This window comes from Microtus ochrogaster, linkage group LG9 (assembly GCF_000317375.1).
Source record: "Microtus ochrogaster isolate Prairie Vole_2 linkage group LG9, MicOch1.0, whole genome shotgun sequence".
Classification (NCBI taxonomy): Eukaryota; Metazoa; Chordata; class Mammalia; order Rodentia; family Cricetidae; genus Microtus; species Microtus ochrogaster.
In genome coordinates, this window is record NC_022034.1 from 36,125,444 (window position 1) to 36,135,145 (window position 9,702).

The following is a 9,702-nucleotide window of genomic DNA, read 5'->3' on the forward strand; positions in this document are numbered from 1 at the left end:
CACACACACACACACACACACAAATGCTATATGTTAAAGAAGTCTGTTTTTGATATTGGATGAATGACAGAATTATCAAGACAAAAATGAAAGTCTCCTGAACCTAAAGCAAAGATCAATGACTATAAACTTCATGTGTTAATACTTTACAAAAAGAGTCCATACTAAATGTTTTTAAAATAATCAAAATGAGACCATAATGATATCACATCTTTCCAAAGGAAACAAAACTTAATTTAGCTAGCTGTAATCCAGTTATTTATTCCAAGATGATTCAAACCCTACCTTATTATTTATTCATGGTGCTTATTAATTAGCAAGTTAAAAATATAGAATTTGAACCAGACATCATTCTCTCTCCATCATTCTCTCTCTTGCATTTCTTAACTTTATTCATTCTGTAAGCTCCTTCAACCTAAGATTTTTGTTGCTCTTTTATTCCCCACCTAGCCTGTATTTACACAGGAATGTACAGAGAACATTTGTCAAAAGCTGAAGATTATCTTAGGCAAGACAAATTCCTTCCCTTTCAATGGGATGTCAACACGCAAATGGATGATGAATGCTAAACAAATAATTGCAGAGGTAGTTAATTGCATTTAATGTAATTGCTGCAGAGAAAATGAACAGGATGGCATGTCAGTGTGGATAATGGGGACCTAATCTCAACTACATATTTGGAGAAGGCCCCTTGGTAGATGTGACATTGAAGGATGTGAAAAACCTCTAGGAAATTAACATATGCAGAGAGAGCAAGAAGAAAAAGGCCATTTCAGAATATCTGAGCAGTATCTGCTGTAGGCATGACATCATTGTGCCCCGTAATACAATAATATCTTGTCTGAGGTTGTGAGACTTTTTCAAGAAAGCATGTGTGGGTAACAGATCTTAGCATGGTATCTGTCACAAGTAGGAACTATCCCATACTTAGAAACAATTCGTTGATTTGACATTTGATTACTATCCATTCTCATCTGTCAGGAATTTACCTTAAACTTTACATTCAGTCTTAACTGACTTTTTGTAGTATCACAGAACACCAGTGTTCCCTGTGTGACACTGTTCTCTCTGCTTGTTTTTGTCTTCCATCTTGAATTCCCAAAATCACATGTACTCATTTTTCATCCCCTGCTCCATGAAAGCATCTTCAGGTTGGTTCAAGTGTTTCCTCTGTAAATTTCTATTCTATCTATACTTATTTAGTAGAGCAATTACACTATCTATGAACATATATTAATAAGCAATAATGGTGCCATGTTTATATGTGACTTCTCAGCAGGTGAAATCATTGAAGGGAAGATTACAAAGGCATATTACACCTTTATAGACTCAGTTAAAATCAATATCTGTCATACAGTACACTGCTAATAATATTTTGAAATATATGATATTTCAGTATTTTATAAGACACTAATATCTTTTTTCTTTTTCAAGCTGTTTGCTTTCAATCTCTGGAAACCTTTGTAGCTGATTAAAATTTCTTAAATATAACCTAGAAACAGGAAGAGGAAATTTACCTTGGAATGTCCAGGCACTGAAATTATTTTCCCTTTCACAATTAATAGTTATTTTAGTTGCTTCTGAGAAACAAGTTTCAATTAAAACAAATCTCACAAAATAAGGGTAGGAAAACAGGACTTAGAGAGAACACACACACACAAAAAAAAAAACAACAACTCATTTTTCTTTTTTTGGATCATTGTTAATTAAGCTGACATCCAAAAAGAAATTCTTGGCAAAAACAAAGCCTCTTTTAAAGTTTCTCTAGGGGGAACCAAGTTTAGGAGAGATAAGCTGTGTATTCAGAGCCCTGACTAAAAAGCCCCCCTAGGGAACACCTAATCTGTGGCTCTGCCTCTGCACCTCAGGCAGCTGGCTGTCCATACCAAGAGCAGATTTCCAGATTGACATGTGCACAGGCATAAACGGGCGAATTAATACAAAATCGGAAGAGCAAAGGAGCTGAATTCAAACTCAAATTAGCATATTAACTCCTCATTCTCGTTACCCAGGGGAAAAAGCTGGTTCCTTCAATCAAAATTTTTGATTTACTGACACAGTGGTACATACTGGAATTTCATTATCCCCCTTCAGAATTAGCTCCACAACACAGCTTACTGAAACAGCTGGACCCGTGGTCTCTAGGGAGAGGTTCAAATGGCAGAAAGCCACCAAAGCTGTTTGGACTGAAGCTTCATACTTTGGCAAGAGTGTGCACAAATGCCGAGCATTGAAATGACTTCAGATCCAGCAATTCAACAGTCAGTCACCAGTTTAATAATCGCTTTGAAATAAAAAATGTTATGCTACAGTAACGACAGTATCTAACTTTGCCGATACAGTTCTGCTAAGAACCACCCTGTCGCCTATATGGAAAACAATAGCTGCCTCTTTCCACCAACCTAGACTGGCAAGCCATATCTTGGTAAAGGTACTTTTAACCCAGGGCAAAACAAGCTTTTGCACCTGTTAGAGCTTATTTGGTTTGCCACTATTATTTACACGAAGCAAAGACCCTTTGGTAGGTTCATAATTAAGAGCAAATGGAATCCACCAGTTGGAGTGGCTCTGTGGCTTGGCATCTGAGTTGGCATAGCCCGCCGTCACTGCTCTTGTCAAGACTGACCTTTCTCGGTCACAACATTTAAACTCAGCTCAACTCTGAAGCAATTGCTCCTTCCCTCATGGCCCCTCACCAGCACTCCTCAAGTACTTCTGTGTACTTCTGTTTTTTAACCCAGGAAGACGTCCATGTTTTCTGAAGGTTTCTGAGATCACAGTACATCAGAACTTCTAGGTCTTTGTAGCTACAGCATCCTCTGAAAACCTTTTCTCAGAGTTCATCCTCAAAAGTTTTGGCTCAAAACTGTGAAAGTGCAGCTCTTTAAAGGCTACTAAATTCTCCAAAGGACAGATGATAATAAACTTAACTAAACCATTAAGATTATTTTTGACTTCAGAACTACTGAATACTACTAGTTTGAGCAAAGGACATTATATCTTTTAGAGAAAAAGTTTTGAGTCCATGATTTTACTTAACAGAATTTTTTAACTTCCTTTTAGTAAATGTCTATGTTTTGAAATTTCTAGTGCTATTATATGTAGGAGATATTAGTAGTCAATAATATTGAAAAGTTGAGTATTTCAATAGATTCACATATAACTCATACATATCAGTCTTTCAATTCTTGAATGGTTATTTAATACCAAATGATCCTTCTTGAAAAAATACATACAAGAAACAGTATATGGGCTGAACAGGTTATATTTAGGAAAATGTATGTATGTGTGTGTGTGTGTGTGTGTGTGTATATATATATATATGTGTGTGTGTGTGTGTGTGTGTGTGTGTGTATACATGTATGCAATAGCAATTCTTTAAAAAATAGATCATGAATTTGAAAGAAAGTAGGATACATGGGAAGGTTTGAGGGAGAAAAGGAAAAGGAGAAAAAAGGTAATTAAATTATAATCTCAAAAATAAAAAAATAAAAGATTTTATAAAAATATAACACAATTTTATTATTTGTGAATTTCATACATTGTTATACTGCATTTTGAGCATATTCATTTCCTTTTCCCAGTCCTCCCAGAACTAATTCCAATTCTATACCCAGCTAACTTTGGGTCCTCATTTTTTAACTTATCAAAGTCAATTAGTGTTGTCTATATCTTCTTGGGTATGTAGCAATCCAGTAAAATTCCTTTTTAAAATAACAGTTTTGTACATTTTGTTAGATGCCCACTTCATAAACAACAACTTATTAGACCGAGAACATTCAAAATATTTTAAACACTCACTCGCCGGAGTTTGAAGTTTCTATCTGCTTGTTATTTTTCTACTGTGGTAGTAAAACACTTTGACAAAGACATGTCACTGAAGGAAGAACTTATTCTGTGTTTATGACTCCAGAGGAAGAAAAGTCCATCATCTTCATGATGGAAAAGCATGGCAACAGGAACTAAGAACACTGGCAGGAGCTGTATGGGGATATTAATCTAATGTGATACAATGGAATTCAAATATATAGGTTCAATGCTAATTACTAGTCTGGGCGATAGAACTTTAGTCCTATCTTTGGCACATGGAGAAGATAGGACATCTTGAGAGTCCAGGAGGGTCACTCACTAGTAACTACTCAATATTGATTTTTTTTTAAAGAAAGATTTTTATATTTTCAGTGTAATATTGTAGAAGATTGGAGCCACAACATATTATTTTAAGAGTTCTCAACTTTCTCTGGTATCATCCAGAAAATGGCTTCCCAAATTACCGCCCTGACACTCAGAAGTCAAATCAAATTTATCTGTCAATCACTTTGACATTAAAATATGACTCAGGAAATCTGTCTGTTGCAGGGACTTCATAAATATAAAACCTGCTTAAAATTTAAATAGACACCATGGTCTCCCTGACCATGTCCATTGTCCTTTTCCATCTACCCATTCATTGAAAGATACTCTACTATATATTGACAGTTTGGCCATTTCCTATTCTCATCCTTTGGAAATGCCACAATTTATTCTTTAAATAACTCAGCCCGTCTTCTACAGCATCCTCTACACATCTCTTCTGAATTTGGTGGAAAATGCAAGGACCAGAAAGCTAAGTGGAAGCCAGGGAGAGATTCCAGTGACAAAAGAATGCAAAAACTTCATCCATTAAAAATAAGTTCTACTTTAGCCACTGCTACAGAAAAACAATAAATATACATTCTATGCAACTATATGTGCAATTCATTTTGAAAATAGCTGCTAGAATTTTAATTCTGTACAACCAGAAAAATAATCAACATGCTTATAAAAAGATCACTGAGCACACTAGAAATGGAATCTGGAATTCATAAGTTTAACAAAAAAATAGTTTTGTCCTTTCTTTCTAAGGGAGAATTTGTAATTTTAACTTACCATGGTCCATTTGACAGTTTCTGACTCTTAGTTTCTGGCACTGTAGGTATGAGTCAGTATACCCCTATTTTAGTGTTGTTTTAATTTATTTTTCCCAGAATGAAAAAAGATGTTGAACACATTATTAAATATATAGATATGCATTTATATTCCTGCAGTTGATAATAGTCTGTTTAATTCATTAGTTCATTTATTGATTAGGTAATTTGATTTGGAGCTCTTAGTTTGGGTCATTCTTACAGATTATTGACAGTAATCCTATGACATGTACAATTATCAAATATTCTATTTTGCAGGCTCTGTTTTCACTTTGCTGAGTATCAGTTTCAGTGTGCAAAATCTTTGTAACTTCATGAAATCTCATTGGTCCACTTTTAGTTTGTTTCTTGAATAACTGGACTCCCATTCAGAAAGTCTGTGTCTATGTTTATGTCTTGAAGTTTTTACCTATACTATCATTTAGTGTCACCAGAGTTTCAGGTCTAACATTAAGGCCTGGTATAATTTGAGCTGATTTTTGTGTGGTGTGAAAGATACAGATCTAATTTTACTATTTATATGTGGAAATGAATTTCATCTAGCATATTTTTCTGAATAATTGGCTTCTTTCCAATGTACACTTTTATACACCATTGATGAATTAGGTGGTTGTAACTTTATGAACTTATTTCTGGGTATTCTATTCTGTCTATTGGTATGTATAACTATTATTGTGCCTACACCTCATTGGTTTTGAGATTATGGCTTTGTAATTTAATCTGAGATGTCTCCAGCATTGTTATTTCTGGTTAGGATTGTTTTGACTAATCAAGATCAATAGTGATTTTATATGAATATTAGAATTTTTCACTAAGCTTTGTAAGGACTGCCATTGGAAATTGCATTTTTAACAATATTATTTGTGCTACCATGAGTATGAGAAGTATTTAATCTCATATTTTCCTCAATTCTTTAGTGTTCTGAAATTTTTGAGAGGATTTTCAACTCCTTAGTGAAATTAATTTATAAGTAGTTTTTTCTTAAGTTATATGAATGAGGTTCCTCCCCCCCATTTCTTTCATGGCAAACTCATCATTTGCATCTGAAAAGCTATTGATTTATATGTTAATTTTCGATCTTGATATGTTACTGAGCCTGTTGCCATTCCTTTCTCATCTTGACTGACTATGGATTCTAACTAAAAGTCAAAATAAACTCTGCTTCCCTTTGGCTGCTTTTGTGACACACTTTTTTACAGCAATGAGAAAGCATCAAATGCACACTAGGGCACCACTTTGAAAAGAATCATAAATATGGAGGTGGCATGTCACTGCAGGTACCGTACTGATGTATTTCAAACCCCCTCTGCCTGTGGTCACATGGCTATCAAGTAACATTCAACACTATAGACAGTGTATATATTGTGCATCAGGAGACTGGTCAATTTCTGTCGTCTGATGGGTTACTTGCTCCAATTCCACAATGTACATTCATTCTTGGTCCTGCCTCCACAATGGACATCCTTTCACCAGAAACACTCATGAGGTCCAAGATGCTTTGTTCATCTCCATCTGTATATTATTCATTCTTTTTAGCTCGACAAGTACATATTATTAAATCTTGGGTTTTACATAAAAGCTATTTTTCAAAACCATTTTGACCTATGAAACTTTTCAATACGAATTGTCACCCTCATATGGAAAGAGACTTATATGTGCAAACTTGTGTTAAATCTTACTGCTGAGAGCCTACAACTGTTCTATTGTGGTGAACTCATTCTATGCATTCATGGAAGGCCATTTACATGACTTATATTTGAGGTAATAGCATTGAATAATCCAAGGAGAGTTACACTATGGTTGTGTTTCTTCTAAGCAAATGTGATGATGCTCTGCATTAATCACTACGCAAACTCAATACAAGGTCACAAGAACATACATTGCTCTGATTATAATTACAAAATAGATTCCTACTTTATTTCCTTTTATGGGAAAATATTACTATGGTTAGTTTAGTTTAAAGGCAAGTATTAACTAGCATATCAGAGCTTATGCTTAAAGCCATAACCAATACACATTATTAGGGCTACTCTTTAACTCATGAAATTATTCTAGTTTTCCCCCAATGAAAAGTATCAAAATAAAAAGATGGGCAAAACAGAAAAGTTAACATCTTACATATCTAGCATCAAAAACTATAGGAATTTATCTTACTTTCTATGCCTAACAAAAATTAAAACTGATTATGTGCCCCATTAATATAAATCATTTAACCTATTTGATTGGATGTGTGTTAGAAATCTGTATTTTCTGGCATGACGTATTATTTACTTTTTTGTATTTCATTGATGAATAAATATTCCAGGCTGAAACTGATCATGTATTATTAAACTCATCCTATGAATAAAAAGAAACTTTTGTTTTTGTTTTTCTTTTAAAGGGATGGGGGGAAAAGCTGCAGAAGTAATGACAAGAAAGAGAAAAAAAGGCGAAGAAAAGAAAGTGAAATAGTGTATATTCTAGTTTTAATTACCATCAAAACTTATTTCTCCACCAAACTAAGGTATTTGTTTATAATGATCATAGGTAACATATCTTAAGGTATTACATACTTTCTTAAAAGACTTTCAGTTATTTTAATGACAAAGTAAACCATAACTAGTCCTTAAATTTACCCAAAGCTGAACTGGAATGTGACTTAAGAGACCATTTCAGGTCTAAAAGTATTCATAAAATTGTAGCTATGAAACTCTATTGAAAAATAAAAACTAAACATTATCTTATCTTAATTACAAAAAGGAAACTAGAAAGCAAGTGAAATATTCCACTCATGTTCTGACAAGAGAAAAATCAAAATAAAATACAAAAGTATACCTTTGTATGTATGTATGCATGCATGTATGTATATGTCATTTATCTATGTGTCTACCTACGTATTTATGCATTTATGTATCTGTTTATCTATCATCTATCTATCCATTCATCTACCTACCCACACACACATATATATATTTGTTTATGTATGTTTTATCTAACTAGCTAATTATATATATACAAATATATGTCTTTCTACATATCTACCTGCCTACCTATATCTATCTATCTATACCTATCTATCTATCTATCTATCTAGCTAGCTAGCTAGCTAGCTAGCTAGCTAGCTAGCTATCATCTGTATCTTTCTCTCTCAGAATTATTTATTTTACTCAGATATAGTTGGTCTATTCAAGAAATATATTCAGGTGACTAATCTCCTGCACAGACTTTGAGAAATTTATTTTAGACTTCAGCCAAGCTCACTATTTTTTATTACAGCCGACTCGCTGGTTTAATAAACCCACTCCACAGCCCACTGCTTAAAGACTTTGACAGCAGAATTCTAAGAACTATGCTGAAAATGCAAATGTTTTCTTCAACGTCACCATACTCACTCCAGCTATCTTACTGCTAAATTACTATGGAGTCTGCAGAATAAAGTTGTGGAGACCTTGATCAAGTGGAACCAGTTAAATTTGCCTTTCGGTTCAGGCAGAGAGAAGTAGCCAGTTCAGTCATGGTTCTCTTAATCAATCCTGTCCCTGAAACAGTGTCCAATTTTCTAGGTCAAAAGAGTTAAGAACACAAAAATGAACATATTCAATAAGACATTAGCCCATAAATACAAGCATAGACCAATCTCAGGTGAGTGGGTGTCAGTGTTTTGCTTAAGTTTGGGTTGATCAATCTGGAATTCAAGCATTATGACAACATGTTTAATATCTAAAGGATTATCTGGGTTCATCAAAAAAGATTGGTAAATGAAGTGTTCTAGTTTCAATGTAATTGGCTCCTATAATTTCATAAAGACTGGCATTATTAGGAGGTTTAGTTCTGTTGGAGTATGTATGGCCTTGTTAGCAGAAGTATGTCACTGTAGGGGTGGACTTTGAGGTCTAATATGCTCAGGATACCACCCAATGTTGCAGTCAAATTCCTGTTGCCTGAAAAATGTAGGATTCTCAGAACCTCTCTAGCACCATGTCTTCCTAAACAATGCCATGCTCCCTGTCATGATAATGGACTGAACCACTGAAATTGTAGGCAAATCACCCTGACTAAATGTTTTCATTTATAAGAGTTGTATTGGTCATGGTGTCTCTTCACAAGAATAAAAATCCTGAGAAAGAAGTTGGTACCAGGAGTGGGGAACTGCTGTGTTAGACCTGACCATGTTGTTGCTTGGAGTAAGATGGACTTTGGGAGTTTGCATTAGGAAAAGCAGTGGAATACTTTAAGCACTGCTTAATGGGCCATACTAGTAGGAACATGGAAAACAGTGGTGTTGAATGTGATTTGATGAACTGTGGCAATCAAGTAGTTTCAGAGGAGAAGAATGTTAGTGTGTGGTTTAGAAACTGATCGTGTAATATTTTGGTTAAAAATGTAGCTGCTTTTTGCCCTTGCCCAGAGAAAAAGCCTCAGACTAAAGTGGAGAGTTTTGGATTAATTCTGTTGGCAGAGGAAATCTTAAAAGAACATTGTATAGACTCTGCTTTGTGGTTATTAGTTAACTCTGATATAGACTTATAATGAAAAAGAACAAGCTAGGCCAGGAAAATATTTGGGGAGAAAAGAGGCACGACAGAGTGAAATGGAACTGAGTCCTGTGTTCAAGGAGATAAAAGGCTTTAGTAGTAGAGTGTTAACCTCTGGGGAAGAAAATCTTAGAGCTGGGTATAGTGGTACAATCCCATCAATGAGAAGGCAGAGTCTGCTATTGCAGCTCATTAAGAGGTCCTGCCACAAAACACTTAAACGGTGTTGACGAAAAGCTGAA

General features: G+C 34.6%; 1 protein-coding gene across 1 annotated transcript in view; it reads right to left on the minus strand.

Annotated features, from left to right (window-relative positions):
* Nucleotides 1–9,702, minus strand: part of Trdn (triadin) — a 117,960-nt gene that overhangs the window by 5,529 nt on the left and 102,729 nt on the right. The gene's annotated exons all lie outside the window — the stretch shown is intronic.